General features: G+C 47.3%; 1 protein-coding gene across 1 annotated transcript in view; it reads right to left on the reverse strand.

Moving 5' to 3' along the window:
• Slc39a11 (solute carrier family 39 member 11) overlaps positions 1–16,913 on the reverse strand; it is a 412,155-nt gene that overhangs the window by 369,017 nt on the left and 26,225 nt on the right. The window lies entirely within an intron of this gene.

The following is a 16,913-nucleotide window of genomic DNA, read 5'->3' on the forward strand; positions in this document are numbered from 1 at the left end:
AAAAAAAAAAAAAAAAAAAAAAAAAAAAAAAAAAAAAAAGAAAAGAAAAGCTCATCCTGTTAGCTCCATTAGGACTATTTAAACATATATGACCTTCAAAAGGATTTTCAAATAGGCACACAATGCGAAGAAAGCTTTTCACTGACAATATTTAAGACACCCTATCCAGCTTCCTGCCACCTGTGATTTCTTAATTAAACAGAAATGGCCACACCTCTAAATCCTTCAGCAAATCCTTTAATGACAGATCTTTTCAGTGCTGCTGTTGCTTGGATGCCCCTGGGATAATTTGAAGAATGCCCTGTCAAAAGAGCAATGTGCTGAGAAGAGGCACCCTGCTCCCCTGCCCTGCAGGTCTTTGTTACACATCGCATTTGCATGGGAAAATGATTTGTTCTTGGTTCCAATCAGCTCCTGTTCATTATGCCCAAATAAAATCATAATTCTCCCCAGTCACTGCAACGGGGTGACACTGACAACCTGGGGGGCGGGCAGGGAGCACGCGATGGCCTCTACATTCACCCAGATTGGATGGGGGGCAGAATGATTCTGCCAAGAGAAGAGGGGAGGTGGGGAAAGAACAGCCACAGACTCAGGAGTGGAACTCACTGGATGTGACAAAGCTTTTAAATATTAACACAGAAGACATCACACTTCTGTCCTCACCGTAGGTGGGGAGAAAAAGGATGAGAGCGAGGAGCTGGAGTAGCTCTGAGAAAGAGATGCATCTGCCGAAAGCTACAACCAAGCACAGAAAAGACCAGAAAGCCACACAGAGCTTTCATAGAGCCCAGGTCTGGGGAAGAGGATCACAGTGTGTGTGTTTTAGTGCGTTTTCCACACTGCACTTTTCTGCCTCTAGAAAGTTATCTCTGCTGAGCATGTGATTGTTTTGTAATTTAAAAATATTTAACTTGTTTTGTTTTGCTCTTTAGAAGAAGAGATGTGGTCCTAACAGCCTGGTCAAAGGGCTGGGGCAAGGGTGAGACTGAGGCTGGGAAGGAAAGGATAAGAAAGGACCCAAGAATAGTTCTGTCTCCCCAACATTCTCCCCCCTCAAAATTGCCACATACCTCAATCTCCTGCTGGGGTGGTGTTACGTACAGACTGACCCCATGATTCATATGCAGAAGCCCTAAGACCAACATGGTACTTTTGGGAGGTGGACACTATGGGAGGTGACTAGGTCGTGAGGTGGCTCTTTCATGAATGCCACTAGTGCCCTTACAAGAAGAGGCCAGAGGGAAATGAGCTGCCTGACTGTCCACCATGTGAGGACATAGCAAGAAGTTACGTCTTGGAACTGAGGAAATGCTCGAAAAGGGCTTGCTAGCCAGGCATGGTGGCCCAAGTCCTAACTGTTGTGCCAACTTGAATAACAAATGACCAGCTGATTGGCTTAACATAGCTCTCGGTGTGGCTGAATGGATTTAGGGAAGATGGGAGACCCACCCTAGGTGTGAGTGGCACCAACCAATAGGCTTGCAGACTGAACGGAATAAACAGGGGAAGCAAAAAGGAAAGGTCCCTTCTGCTTCTTTGGAGGAGCTCTGGTCTTCACCTTTAACTTGAAAATCTGACTCTTGGCTTCCAGCCCAAACCATTCAACCTTCCAGCACAGACCTTTGGGCTTCCTAATCCGGACTTCCACAGAAATCTAGAGTGAGCTCCAGGCCTTCAACTTTGGACTGGAGCCTTCAGATCTTCCTTGCACGAACGGCCCTTTTGCACTCTTCTATACCTGGCTCTGCCAGTAGCCAGTGTAAGCCCACCTTGTAAATCCATGCAGACACAGATATAGTAATATCTACATATCTTGTATTAAATTTGTTTCTCTAGTAAGCAGTGATGGAGACACAACTGTAAGCCCAGCACTCTGAGAGGTTGAGACAAAAGGATCATAAGTTCAAGCCCAGCCTGAGCAACTGAGTGAGACCCTGTGTAAAAAATTTAAAATGGCTAGGGATATAGCTCAGTGCAAAGGCCCTGAGTTCAATCCAAAGCACTGCAAAAAAACAAAACAAAACAGGGTTTGTTGCATGGATCAACCTTGAATAAAAGGGAAAAAAAGTTATCAAATCCTTCCTCCTCCTTCCATACACCCCACACCACACAGGCCCACCTGGGATGGCTGCTGTCCCTCCCCAGTCACCACGAGCTTCCCCAAACACAATGTAAGAGAAGCTCTGCTCACTGTCTGCTGTGGTTGAGGCTGGTCTGTCCCACAGTACCCATGCTGAGGCTTCATTCCAGGTATCTGAGCCATAGGGGCAGAGCCTTCACGAATGGATTGATGCCACCTTGCAAAAGTGAATGAAGTCTCACTGCTAAGAGACTACACCTGTTACCAGGAGAGCAGGCTGTTATGAAATAAGGCTACTTCTGCGTTGTCTCTCCCTCCGGCCCTGCCATTTTCCACCCCAAGTTAAGGTACCAAAGTCAAACACAGGAACTTGTGCTTGCAAGGCAGGTACGGTGCCACTGAACCACACCCCTGGCCTGTCTCACATATTCTATTATAGCAACAGAAAAATGAAAATACTGTCCAAGTCCATCATTCTTTTCATCTCTTTCACCTGTCCCTGTCTCATTATCTCTATATAGCATTCACCCCTCTTTCTGAAACTCTTTTCAACCACATACTTTTTGCTAACCGACCATCACTGTCTCTTTCCTCTTTTTAACTAGACTGCTGAAGAAACTGACCACACACGCCAACCCCACCACCTCTTCACCCCATGGCAGTGACATCTGCCTCACACCTCCTTCCAAGGCACCAGCAACCTCTTGGTGGTAAATCCCACATCCAACTTTGAGTTCCTCTCTTCCAGAAGCCAGTCTACCTTAGAGATTCACTCTGTCCTTGTCATCTAGGACCAACCTTCAGGGCTGTCTCTCTCTCTTCCTCTCTCACCTGTACAGTCTGTCTGGTGACCTCACTGACTACTTCACCATCAACTGAAGATAATAATCCAAATGTCTAACTCACCATTTTCCTGCCAAGAGATCTAGACGCACAAACCTATTTTCTGAACATGACTTTAGCTGTCCCCTAGGTACCTCAAATGCAGTGTAACCCAAATAGAACTCCCTCCCTCTGCCCACGGTGTGCACACTTCCTCTTTACTCCTCTCCTAGCAACAGTACCTCTACCCATCCACTCACTGAAAGCAAGAACACAGGAATCCTCATTTCCTCACTGTACGGAGCTCCTTTAACCCTAAAATTCAGTGAGTCCCTGGGGGCTCTAGATTCTTCCCTCCTAAAGCTCTCAGATTTACAGCATATGTTTCACACCCATCGCTACAGTCCAAACTCCAATAACCTTGGAGGGGACCCCCTCCCTCCTCCAACCAGCCTTACCCACTTGTGATCCATTCTTCCACATTCGGGCCAGGTGTCTCAGTGACAGGCAATGGATCACGTCACACTTTCACTGAACTTTTCCAACCCCCTGCCCCATCAATCCTTCAGCATCATTCCAGACTCCTAGAGTGGATGGTACCGACCTCCTCAGCCTTAACTCTTCCCCTTCCCCTCCCACCTCCCATTTACCCTGTGGCCTGAGCACAAGGACTTTTTCTTGCAGCAGACTCTTCACTGCTTCAGGGCCTTTGCATATCTCACTGCACCCCTGCTCAGAACAATTTTAAATTCCTTCTCTACTCCGTCAGATCTCCCATTCACCCTTCCATTCTCAGCCCAGGTAGTCACGCTCTGGACTTCTCTAACTACCAGCTGAAGCCTACAGCCGGCTTCCGGCTCTCCCCGGGAACTCCAGTTATAGCCCAAGGGCATGCATTGGATGAGTGTGTTGCTACCTTATTCAGGCTGCAGCTGACACAAAAACAGGTGCATAACTGATGTGGTTAAGTGAATAGATGGACAGATAAGGGGGCAGAGAGGCAAGAAAAGAGCAGAGGAGGAGGTGGCAGTCCTGGAGCAAGGCTCGAGGAAGACAGAGGCAGTGGGAGGCGCTCAATTCCATCATCCGGCACAGAAGGACAATAGACTCTGCTCTGCCCTGTGTTGGTTCCCGACTGTAAAGAAATGAGGTTTGCACAAATCCAGGGGACCATTCCACCTTGCTGGTCGTGGTCCCAATTCCCTCTGCTCTGCAGAGGCCACGTCAGTGCAGAATGAAGAGAGGCACGGTGCGATCCCTCTGTGGGCTGCACCACCATCCCACCAGATGAACAAAGTGATCATCGGGGTAGGCACCAGGACCTTGCAGTGTGTTGTGCAAACCAAAGAGCACTTGGCTAGCAAATCCATAATTCCCTCCCAAGTTAACCAGGCTGAGGTGCATCGCTGGTGAAAATAATTACACAACATACACCACAAAGCAAAATCCAACAAAACTCAAATGCAGGGTGTCTGCTAAGACACCTGGCTAAATACGGCAGACTAAATACCTGTAAATGCCTCCTCTTCCTTCTAAACTACTCTAAAATTACAGTGCAGACTTTTTTTTTTTTTGGTACTGGGGATCAAACTCGGGTCTTTGCACTTGTGAAGCAGGCGACGGCACCACTGAGCTATATCCCAGGCCCAGTGCAGACATTTTTTAAACACACATTTTAAAGAAAAAAGGAGAATGAGAGAAGAAATGACAACAAAGAAGAAAATGACAACAAAAATTTGGAAGTTGGAAAAGGGTCAGCCAAGCTGCAAACTTCCAAAAATATCCACGAAGTGAAGACTCCAGGCAAGTCTGGGAAGAAGAAGATAGTCGACTGACTTTATGACAAATGGATCCTTTGATCGACTCCCATATGCTGTGAAACCTCCCCTTCTTCCATTTTATTCTGTTTTTTTCTCTTTTCTTCATCCTCTTCCTTCTTCTCCTTTCTTGTTTTGTTTTCTGTTCTATGGGGTTTATAAAATAGTGGAAACCTCCTGGCTCTAGACTTGGGCATATGGGTTCTCTGACAAGATGAAAATGTGGGAAATAGGGAAAAGGAATAAACATTTATAAACTGAACAATAAAATCCCAAGCCATCTTCTCTGACTTGGCTCTAACATCACTAGCAGCCACAGTTATAGAAGTTCAGAGTCCAGGCTAAAGTTTCCAGGAACAGCAAAAGGCCAGTGAAAATGATCAGAGGACTGGGAGGTTCTTTAACCAAGTGTCCTGGGAATTCTCATACAGTGGATTCACCCCCTGACAGACACATCTGTATACAATGAGCCCCCCAAAAGACATTCTAGTGCTTCTCACTTAAATATAATTAACCTTAGCTCACCAGAGACATCTGCAGAAAAACTTGAACCACAGAAAAAAATGAACAAGTTAAAGGGACCTGAAGGAAACAGACACGGAAGAAATAGAAGAAAACTAAAAATAAGCAATGTCCTTAGAAACTCAAGAGTAAAGTACCACATATATAATACAAGCACAGAAGGCTACAGAAAGATGTTTGGAGAATAGAGCAAAGCTCTTAGAAATTAAAATAAAACAATTGAAGTTAACAAAATCAATAAAAGGATTAGAAGTAAAAGATCACACAGGAAGTAAAACAAAAACAACAAAGATGTAGAAAAGAGAAAAGCCAAGGGAATCAGAGAACTACACTGACTGAAAAATAGGAACATCTGGAAGAGGGACAAGAGCAATAGAAGTGATATAATTTCAAAAACATCATAGAATAGCATCTTTCAGTAATAAGGGACATAAGTTTCCAGATCAAAAGGGCTTGCTGAATGCAAAATACAGCAAATAATAAAAGAAAAAAAATGATTCGCACTAAGGCATAGCCTTGTAAAATTTCACGGCAGCTATAATGAAGAGAAGACTCAAAAAGTGTGCAGAGAAAGGAAAGGCACTGTGCACACCAACACCCATGTGGGAAGCCAAGTACAAAGGAAGAATGCCTTCAAAATTCTGAAAGAAAAGGATTTCCAGCCATAGAACAAAATTCTGTATGCGGCCGAATCATCTGCCAAAAGTGAGGACGTAATAAGGGCATACTTAGATAAGCATGGATTCCAAAAAATCCATGTCTACCATATCTGTTGCTGCATAACAAACCATCCAAAGTTTTAGTGGCTTAAAACAATGGACATATATTTCCTGTGAGTCAGAAACTTGGAACTGGCCTAGCTGGGTGGTTTGAACTCTGAGTGTCCCATGGGGGGGCAGTGAGGAGTCACCGAAGATGGCCGAGGCTGAAGGACCCACTTCCAAGCTCATTTGCAAGGCTGTTGGTTGGGAGTTCCAACAACTCACCACACAGGACTTGTATTACTCAGCCTTCTCGTGACTGAGACACAATACCTGATGCCCACAAGTTAAAGACAGACAGCTTTATTTTGGCTCATGGTTTCAGAGAGTTCAGTCCAGCCTCAATTGGCTCCCAGGCAGAAAGAACATGGCAGAAGGCCTAGTAGAGGAAAACTGTTCAGCTAGGTCATCCAGCAAGCAGAGAGAGAGAGAGGAGAGGAGTCAGGGACAAGAACACACCCATCCGGGTCACATCCCCAGGGAGCCACCTCTTCCAACCAGATCCTAACAGCACATTCAACTATGAACTCACGAGTGGTTAATCCACTGCTGAGTACAGCACCCCTATGGCTCAGTCACCTTCCAAAAGCCCCACCTCTGAACACAGGAGTCTTTCGGGGGGCATTTTAGATCTAAACCATAACAGATCTGCTCGTAACATGGCAACTGGCTTCTCTGAGAAGGAACGATCTGAGAAAAAGAAAAGAGGAAAGGAGAGAAGACAAGAGAGGAGACGGGATGGGAAAAGATAGAGGAGAACAAGCCAAAGACGGCCTCCGTGATAAAAGCCAGTCTTTGAAACCCTAATCTCTGAAGCAACAAACACGTCGCAGGTTGCATCCCGTTCTATTGGTCACACCAGCCCATCCTGCTGCAATGCGGGAGGTGCCACACGGCTGTGACAGGAGATGGCGTCATCCGCGGTTGTGCTGGAAGTCACGAGCCCTTCCTGCGGAGCCCCTGGAGGTGGTGCTCCAGCAGACCCCGAGTGAGCAGGAGGCAACTGAAAACTCGGGCTGGAAAGCAAGAGATGATGCTGAGGGGAAGACCTGAGAGCTGCTCTGCACATCTGGGGGCGGGGGCCACTCATGAGCAGGATCTAGGAGGGAAGTCTGCAAGCCAAAACCGCAACCAATATGGTGGACACATGTTTAATTATCAGCATATGAAGATGAATTTTTGACAGGTATGTAAAAAAGTAAGCAAAACAGACACACAAACAAAACCCCACTGTTTTTTAAAAGAGGTAATCATTAACTCCACAGAAAACAAAAGGCCATCCAAGAAGGAGAGGCCAGCAGAGACTAGGGCATGGCTAAGCTTTAAATTATATTTATGTAGTTATAATGCAATCACTGCCCACTGCTTTGACAGAAAGAATGATACCTACAGGGGATGATAGAAACATGAGTGCTTAAATTTTTTAAAATGCATCACAGTAAAAGACACATGGCCAAGAATAATGGGATAAGTGTGTTCAAAATGAAGGAGAGCATTTGGAGGGGGATTAACAGCAACAAATTACTGTGATAAAAATTTAAAGCATTCACTGTATTTTTTTATCATCCCTCACTGATTAACTATTCATGGCAATTTCTGTCCAATGACAACATTACGGTGTGCCCCATCCTCCTGCTTCACCAGACCTGGCACTGTGTGACTTCTGGCTCTTCCCCAAAGTCAAAACGACCATGAAAGATAAACGTTTTGAGTCGATTCAGGACATCACGGCAGCCAGAAGAGCACGACTGAAAACACTCCTGAGAGCACTTCCAGAACTGTTTCAGAGCGGCAGGACTCATGGGACAGGTGTGTTCGCAGTGAAGGAGAGGTTCGCGACAATGTGCCTTCTTTTGTTGTAATAACTTTTGAAATTTTTAGAAAACACTGTATTTTTATCACTCCTCATATAATGGGAGGGAAGGGACCAGGAAATGCACTAAATGGTGAGTTGGATATCTTTCACAGTAGAAATTCAGTAGACTCTCAACACACACACACACACACACACACACACACACACAATCAAGAAATAGGAGTGTGCATGCGCCATCTATAACACATGGAGGTAAATTAATGGAAGAAAGAGCAACAAGAATGAAAGGTGTTTGTCCTTAAGGAGTACATTGGAAATGGAGAAGGATGGAGCTGTGCTGCGCTGTTTCTCATTAGAAGTCCAATCTTACAGTTTGACAATTTTTAAGCCATGTACATATATAACTTGATTAAGAGAAAATTAAATTTAAAAGAAAAAGATTTGACTGGTCAAAGAAATCTTTCTACCATCTTGTACAAAAAATCAGATCATATTATAAGTATATGTTTTACTATCTGGACCTCAAATGAGAGAGAATGATGCAATTTGGGGAGAAATTAGCCAGGATGAGTAATCCAAACCCACTGGGCAGGCTCTATGCGCTCAGGTTCTAGCGCTGCCCTCCTGCTGCCCAACTACAGAAATACGTCAAATGCTGCTTAAATCGTGCACCACTAATTGCTTTTTGACAAACTGCCAGTTGTGTAGAAAGGCACCAAAAGTAGGGACTAAAATAGCTCTAAGTATAAAATCTCTTTATAACCTCTAGTTGTTTTTGTTTGTTTGCTTTTTTGTTTTTTGTTTGTTTGTTTTCTTTTGTTTTGGTACCGGGGATCAAACTCAGGCCCTTGCAGTTACAAGGCAGGCAGTGGAACCACTGAGCCAAATCCCCAATCCTATACCCTCTATCTTGACTACTCTACAAGAGATCATGGAAAACACAATCTGATTTCTGAAGGTCCAAGACACAGGAAATGTAAACACTGCCCAGCTCAATCTGTCCTGAAGATTTAGGGGCTGAGCTGGTGGTGTCTATGTGCCTTTGCCCTGAGAGGACACAGTCAGAAAAATTTGGTCTCAGGGCTTAGAAAACAAATTTTCTTGCCTTTTTCTACAATGCTCTCTCTCTTTTTTTTTTTTTTTTTTTGTACTGGAGTTTGAACCCAGGATCTTAATACTGAACTACTACATTCCCAATTTTACTACATTCCTTATCTTTTTGTTTGTTTGTTTGTTTGTTTTGTGGTACCACAATTGAACTCAGGACCTTGAGCTTGCGAGGCAGGCATGAACCACTAAGCTAAATCCCCAGCCCTGTCCTATCTTATCTGTTTTGTTTTGTTTTGTTTTGAGATAAGATCTTGCTAAATTACTAAACTGCCCAGGCTGGGCTAAAACTTGTGATCCTCCTGCCTCAGCCTCCCAGAATACTAGGACTGTAGGCCTGATATGCTTTTTTTGCTTATTGTCTAGATGGATGGAGGATGAATAGCAAAGGTGTTTGTACCTATGTAGAAAGATTGTGTACAGTTGTAACCTTCGGAGGCATGCTCCCACTGCCCCACTTGCCTGTTTTATGCCTTTGGTTTGCTTATTCGTACCTATTAGAACTATATATAAAAGTGTATATTTGCTATTTCTAAATGGCCTAAGAGTCAAATAGTCCTAGAAAAGTGCTCACCTTGGAAAACTAAATATGCATTCAGTATTGCCACTGCCGAATTGGCTTTGGAACTTGTCTTTGAAAATTTGGAGCTGAAGCCATGATGTTTAGAATACACTCCATGCTGAATCTTCATGGTGGAGAAAGGCTGTGATTTTTAGAACCAGCCACACTCTGGCAGGTTGTTTAAAATGCATATATGCAGAAAAGTGGTATAAAAATGTCTAAGCCCTGTGTAAACGAGCTTATGTTTGAAAGAACCCTGAGTGAGTCTTTCTACAGCGTCACGCTGTGTGTGAGCCGAAACCTCCTCAGTCACCAACCTTGTCGGATCACATTAGGATCCTACAACATTTTTACCCACTTCTACTATAGGAGCCAGGACACCCGTAAAGCCTGACATCCAGTTATTCAAAGGAGTTCAATGTTCCGGGGGGCTAGAAGCGAAGCCCGGGAGTTGTCATGCTTCACCACCCCAAATAAAAGAGTCTTTACAGGGAGAAAGACAGAGCGTGTGAAGAGGCATGGAGAAATTAGCTCTTGGCAGCAGGCACAGGGACAATCTGTTGGAAAAGATATTTGGCTGCAGGAGAGTGAGATGGGGAAAAGGGTGGAGGGCTGCAGGAGGAGCAGCAGCAGCCTTTGGGGGCCAGGGGGGCGAAAGGAGGAGGCCTGTGAATGACTTGAGGGATGAGGAAGCCTCCCACAGCCCCTCCCTAGTCAGTCTGGCCATCTGTTCTGGGGCTGCCAGCAGGTGGGCACCATGAAGCTGGGGGACTGGCAGGCACATTAGCAAACAAAGCCCTCAGCCGGCTGGCTCAAAAATGAGAAAGGAAAAGCTCCCAAAGGACTCTCGCTTTTGGGAAATGGCCAAGTCCCCTCCCTGGGTCTCACGTAGCTGAACAAAGCCTTTCCTGGCCCTGCAACCAAAATCCACATCAATGCCCATGGGTCCCCCTGGAGCTACTGCCCACGTCAAGGATGAAAAACCTATACTTTCTGCCTTGTAGATACTTTTGTAATGTGCAGCTAAAGCCTCACTCCGAGCTTTAGGATGCAACTCAAAAACAGGCAGAGCTCCTGGAAGAAGCTCTCCAAGCTCCATGCCCATCCACGTGTCTACGACTCCCTGCGTCCTCCTACATGTGCTCGTTCATCTGGGCCTCTAGCAATCTCACCTGGGCCAAGACTGCAAGCAGCTGCAACTGCCTTTCTCCAGGAAAGCCAACCAGACCTTGGCTAGGGCCCCAGAGTAAGGCGATTCTTTGCTGGTAACGCTAGAGGGGTAAAAGCCACTAGAGAAAGGGAAGACAGAGTCAGAATCTGCTGCCTAGGACGACTTCCAAGGCACTGCCATCATTCTGACTGAGTAGGAGCGCATGGCTTCCCCAGATAGATTGGAAGACCGGGAAGGGAAGAAGGGAGAGAAAAGCAAAGCTACGGGGTGGGCTTTGGGCTCCATTCCACAGGTCTGGTTCCTGGAGCTCAGGCCACCCGGGAGTTCTGTGCGATCGCTCCACCTTGAGGCCAGTTTAGGAACTGCAGCCACTTGGGCAGCCGAGGGTTTTAGGTAGTACAGTAACCCTTTCCCGCTTGTAGGCAGGAGCGTTCAAAGGTTTGCTTTCCTCAGTCCACTTTCTCACGGTCAACGAAATACTAAATGGAAACTTCCAGTAACACATGATTCATAAGTTTTAAGCAGCTTGTATTCGAGTATATCGTTATAATTTTTCTAGTTCTATTCCTGGGGTGGGGGGTGGGGATCCGGGGATCGAAATCGGGACCTTGCACTTGCGAAGCAGGCGACGGAACCACTGAGCTAAATCACCAAGCCCCTCTGTTCTATTTCATTATTAATTGTTTTTAATCTTTTACTGTGCTTGATTTTTTTAAGTTAAACCTTAACATATGTATGTATGTATAGGTAAAAACTTCAGGCATCCACTCAGGTATCTTGGAATGCGTCCCCCAAAATAAGTGGACGCACATGTACATCAACTGCAGTTACTCCATCAACTCTTGGCTTTATTTCTTGCTTTTCAGCAATCAAAATGCCTGGCTCTGAGACAAGGTGCTAGATGCTCTGTGATCAGCCCATCCCTTGACAATGCCAAGACAGCACCCCACCTGGAGATCCTTCCCAGGGGCCTGTGTCCCCGTCACACGTAGTACATAGTCCATGCCCCATTACGAGTGAGTTATCTATCATGTGGGTGGGGGGGAAGAAAAAGACAAGGAGACCGACCAGAGTGAGCAGGGCTTCTCATCGAGGGCCAGGGCAGACGGGGACTCCTTGTGGAGGTCCCAGGCTGTTGGTGACACACAGGCACACAGGCCCCGGGTGGGAAGACACCAGAAGCAGGGGGGCCACCATCCAGGCCAGTGTGGTCATTCCGTCACTTTGGCCAAAGGTTCAATCTGGCCTTGACCTTCACTGCTGTAAATATGGGGGAAAACCCCACTGAGACTCCTTTGCTGACTCTGGTTCGTTTGTGAAGGTGCTGCTCCGCTCACAAGCTGTGCAAGGGCTGCAAGAGACAGCGCACCCATCATCGATGCCTGCAGAATGACACCGAGTCACCTCTATCCTGCCCTGATGCACACTAGTAAACAAGGGACATTTCCTCTCCAAACAGACTTTCCCTTGAGACAGGGAAACCTGTAGTCCCACCTGCAGGCACAGCACAGGTTCCTAGGCCCATGGGCTGCACATGCTCTGTTCTGCTCTGGCCTTGCATCAGGATTCAGCCAGGAGTACAGACGTCGATGCCTGGGGTGGGGTGGGTTTGACTCAGGGCAGCCGTTCGGCCTCCTTCACCCTAAGCTCCTCACCTCTGAAGGGAGAAGCTTCAACTTGCAGTGGCTCCCAGCCCAGCTCACATTAAGACTGTCTGGGGAGCTCCAAAACATGATCTGGGCTCCATCCCGGGTCCATTAAGCTGGAACTGCTGAGGATGAAGCTAGCCTGGACATCCTCATTGTTTAAATCTCCCCAGTGCGTCTTCTGCAAGTCCTGGTGCTCTGGACAGCACCCTGCTGCTATAAGTCTACGACCCCACCCTGCTGGCAGCTCCCTGCTTCCAACAAGAGGCCCACCCATCGCAGAGAGCAACAAGCCTCCCACCTGCCCAGCAGGAGGAAACCAGGCACCTTTTACTTCCTGGCTCCATCTGGAAAGCGGATGAATGGAAGGTCTCAGGAGAACATGGAAACTGAGCACTTAGAACAACAAAGGTCATTCGTCAGGGGAGGAAAATAGCCCTGCCTCCATTTACCCAAGCCCCACTTGCCAACCTGTGTTGCCCTGCATAATGCGCCACAGGTATTCACACCTGGAAGGGCAGAGTGTTACTTGGTAGCTGTGCGGCTTTGGAAAGGATACTTAACCTCTGTGCCTTTGTTGCTTCATTCACAACTGCAGATAAGAAGATATTAATTATGCAGCTGTCTTCAATAGGATTGTAAGGAGGATGAAATGAGTTAATATAAAGTACAATGCCTGGCACACCGTAAACACTCAAGGAGTGTTAAAAGGGATTCATCAGGAAGGTTTCTGGAGCCGGCTAAATTGAGAAACATTGGGTTAAAGATCAACAGGTTTCTTTACTGCAAGACTTCTCAAATTGACAATGTTCCCAAGGCACACACCACAAAGAATGAGAAGACTAAATGCACTAACAGAGAGGATTAAAAGCACTCACTGTTTTGGGCACATAATGGATCCTTAATAAATGTTAACTCTAGGCTTGATTTTTGGTTTTTGTTTTCTGGCCCTAGGGTTTAAATGCTCTGCCACTGAGCTATGTACTTAGTTTTTTGGTTGGTTGTTTGTTTGTTTTTATGTTGTTCACTAAATTACTCAAGCTGTCCTCAAACTTTTGATTTTCTTGCCTCAACCTCTGATATCCAGGATTACACACATGTACTACTGTTCTCAGACACCTTTAAATGTTCTTAATATGCACCATAAATCAACAAGACAGGAAGGGCTTGGCAGCTTCTCCCAGAGTGATCTGTGCTCTTTTCCCACAGAGTGTGTTTTGGAATGAGGGCTCCACACAGCGCACTCTGGGAAAAGTCACTAAGGGAATGGTCACCTGCTTTCCCAACTCTTACCAAGGGATAGAAAAAGGACATGCAAGGGCCCAGGTGAGAGCAACAAGGGTTCTGTTATTGGGAATGGCACACTGGGGAAGATACATGCTGGGTCTCCCTCTCCTCACCCAGCTTTCACAGCCCATGAGGGTGGTATCCCCGTGGAGAGGGCATGAATCTGCAATCCTGAGAAGCTGATTCAACTCTTGTCTCTTCCGCCTCCTAACGAGGTGGTCCTGGGCACGTCACCTGGCCTCGCAGAGCCTAGCATCTTCAGCTGCATAATGACAGGGTAGGGTGTACAAACCTGAGAATGTGTAAGGTCTCTTCCGGCTCTCTGTATGTACCTTTCTCCCATAGTGAAGGAGGGAAGACCAAAAGGAGTAACATCTAGTAGTTCTTGATCCCTAACTCTAGATTATTTGGGTGTTGTTTCCAGAGAGGTTGAAATGTCTGCTCACCCCTTAGCCCATGTGTTCCCTGAGGATTGAGGATGCTAATAGAGAAAAAGTAATAATGTGCCCAGCCAGACTACTAGACATCAAGCGATGGTGAAGAGAGGAGAGGGGAGGAGAGGGGAGAGGAGAGCTCATATCAACCTCTGGGCATTTGAAGAGACCATTAAAAACCCATTATACCAGAAAGGCATGCTTTTAAACAGAGCTATGGTGACCACCATCCATATTTTCTAAACCAAACACCAGCCCCACAATATCAGAAAGAATTTTCAATACCATCTGGTGTAAGCTGCCATCTCGGAATGTGGAAGTTGACCTTTCGATTTTGGTAGAATGCAGATGGCTTGATGGGAGACAAGGGACAGAATAGCTGCAAACAGGAATGTTACCAGAAGCCCAGGTAGTGTAGCTACCGTGCCAAATGCCTTCCCGCCCTCTGTATACCCAACATGCCAAGCAACAGGAGCATTGCTCTTTTCCCATCAACAAAAACGACGACCCTCATGCTTAGCATTCCCATGGAGGTAATAAAAAACCACACTGGCTGCTTGGATTGGCATCTAACACACCCAGCCAGGTCTAGCTCTGCACCCCACAACTTTCTTCTCCGCTTAACTGCAGTATTTACTTCCACTGAATTGACTGCAAAGTAACAATTTCTCCCATTTAAACCAAGAGACATTAGTGACCTCCTGGGGAGTCTGATGTCTTCACAGCAGAGCTCCCAGGCTGAGAACTTCTCAAAGAAAGAGTGAGCAGAGAGCATTGGCCTGGCCCTTTGTCCTGCCCCTGTTCTTAATTTCCTGCTGCCTGTTGTACCTCTGATAAGTGTTGAAAGGGGAAAAAGTGTTATTTAATTGCTGTAAAATATCAAACAAGCCAGTGGAAGGTTATCTCTCCTTCCCCACCCGTCCGTTGGGGGGGGGCAAGGTTTTGTTACTTAGTTACTGACCCTGCTGCAGTGGAAGGAGAGGGGGCCCCATGTGGGTAAGAGCAGACTCGGCAGAGACTGGAGGAAAACCAAAGTGGCAGGAATCAAACAGGCACTCAGGCTGGCTGCTGAGCACAGGTGGCAGCAAAGTCAAACACACTTTTGAGGTGGGAGAGGCGGGGGAGGGGGCAACAGGATCTGGATGAAATAAAAAAGCTGTTTAAATGCCACCTTTTCTGCCACCAAGGTCAGTCAGTGTGCTCGGACCCCAGCCAGCCAGCTGCAGCCAGCTGCAGGTGTGCCGGAGGGGGATGGGCCCAGTGCTTCTTCCTCTCCGTCTTGCGATGTAACCAGTGCACGGAACCTTTGGTCACCCAAGTTAAAGAGCACAGAGACGCCAACCACTCACTGAGTTGCCTCGAAGGGAGACGGCTATGTAGCTGAGACTCCAGGAGCAGCTTGTTTGTGTGTGTGGGGGGGGGGGCTCGTACTAAATTCATAAGCCCTCCCAATTTTTTTTAATGCACAGTTCCATAAGAATCACCATGTGTGTAGGGGACAGGGGCGGTGACAACCGGTGGCTCATTTCTTGTACGTGTTAGAAAAGGGTGGTTATGTTTTCAGATGATACATGAATTTGTGAGCAATGGTTTGACAGCGTTTATAAGACAACAATGGAACCAGGGAAATGAATTCCAAGTAGCACGGGCACTGCCTGGCCTTTCCCTGTCCACCTCTGTCCTTGGAAACCATCAGAGTCATGGATTTAAAAGGAAGGGTGGCAACAGGTTTTGTAACTGTGTCACCAGAGGAGGCAGAGTTCCCCTGAGCTCAGTTCCACGACTACTCCTTCCTCTTCCATGGAATGGGGAGGAGGGACACACCCGTCTTCCGGTGAACAGCCCACCCTGGCCTCCCTACCCTGAACACAAGAGTCGAAAGATAAGCTGCCTCCTGGGACATCAGACTGTCACTGGTTCAGGTTCTGTCCCCCCATCCCGGGGAGCTCCGGGCTGACCAACTGCTCAGAAAAACACGAAGCCGACCAACCCGTCCCTGATTTCTAAGCTTACAAGCAGCTCCCTGCTACTTTTAACTGCTAGCTCCCTCCCTGCATCTCCCACTCCACTTTCTAAGCCGTCTCTGGACTTTTGCTTTTCATTGGTGAACTGATAACTGGATAACAGGGTGGACAGATCGAGGCAGCTCAGCCCATAAAGTTAATTGGGGCTTGGTTTCTCGTTTCCCACCCTCTAAAACTATACCCGGGATGGTGTGTGTGTGCCTGGAGCAGGGCGAGGAAAGGAAAGCTGCGGGATGGATTATGGCTTATGACACTATTGGAACACAGGCTGAATCACCACAGTCAAAAAATAAACAGCTGCAACTTGGTGCAGCCCAACTCCCGCTCCTCGCTGGCGCCCTTTGCTCCGGTACAGCACAGCGTAGGCAGACCGCTGCTCGGTCCCGCACACAGGCGCTCAATGACAGGCTAAAGCAAGGAGACAGCCGGATCCCTGGGCCTCCACCCTTTGCTGAGGTTCTGGCAGCTCCTTGAATTGCACCTTGGGTGTCAGGGGAAGCTCACACACCTGCCTGCGTTCGCAGCTGCATGGGGAAGCAGGATCCTCCCATCCCTTTGCTCTGTAACCTTTCCTCGGTTCTGCACCCTGCTCCCAGCGACCAGGGCTGGTCCACGGCAGATGCTGCTTTGCCAACTTGTGTGACTAAGAAAATCACAGGGGGCCCAGGGCAAATGCGGATACACACCCACGTCCCCAGCCGCCACGCCAGCTGCCCCGAATGTGTCGGGGGAAGAGGAACCGGTGGGAAAGCGGTGTCCTTGCCCGCGTCTTGGGGAGGCTGCGGTCATTCACCCTCCACGCCCCCGCAAGCAGGTCCCTCTTCCCCTCTCCGCGGGTACCCGCGAGCCCGGCCCGCCGCC

Source organism: Fukomys damarensis, unplaced genomic scaffold, assembly GCF_012274545.1.
Source record: "Fukomys damarensis isolate Sample0158 unplaced genomic scaffold, DMR_v1.0_HiC HiC_scaffold_23, whole genome shotgun sequence".
NCBI classification, from domain to species: Eukaryota; Metazoa; Chordata; class Mammalia; order Rodentia; family Bathyergidae; genus Fukomys; species Fukomys damarensis.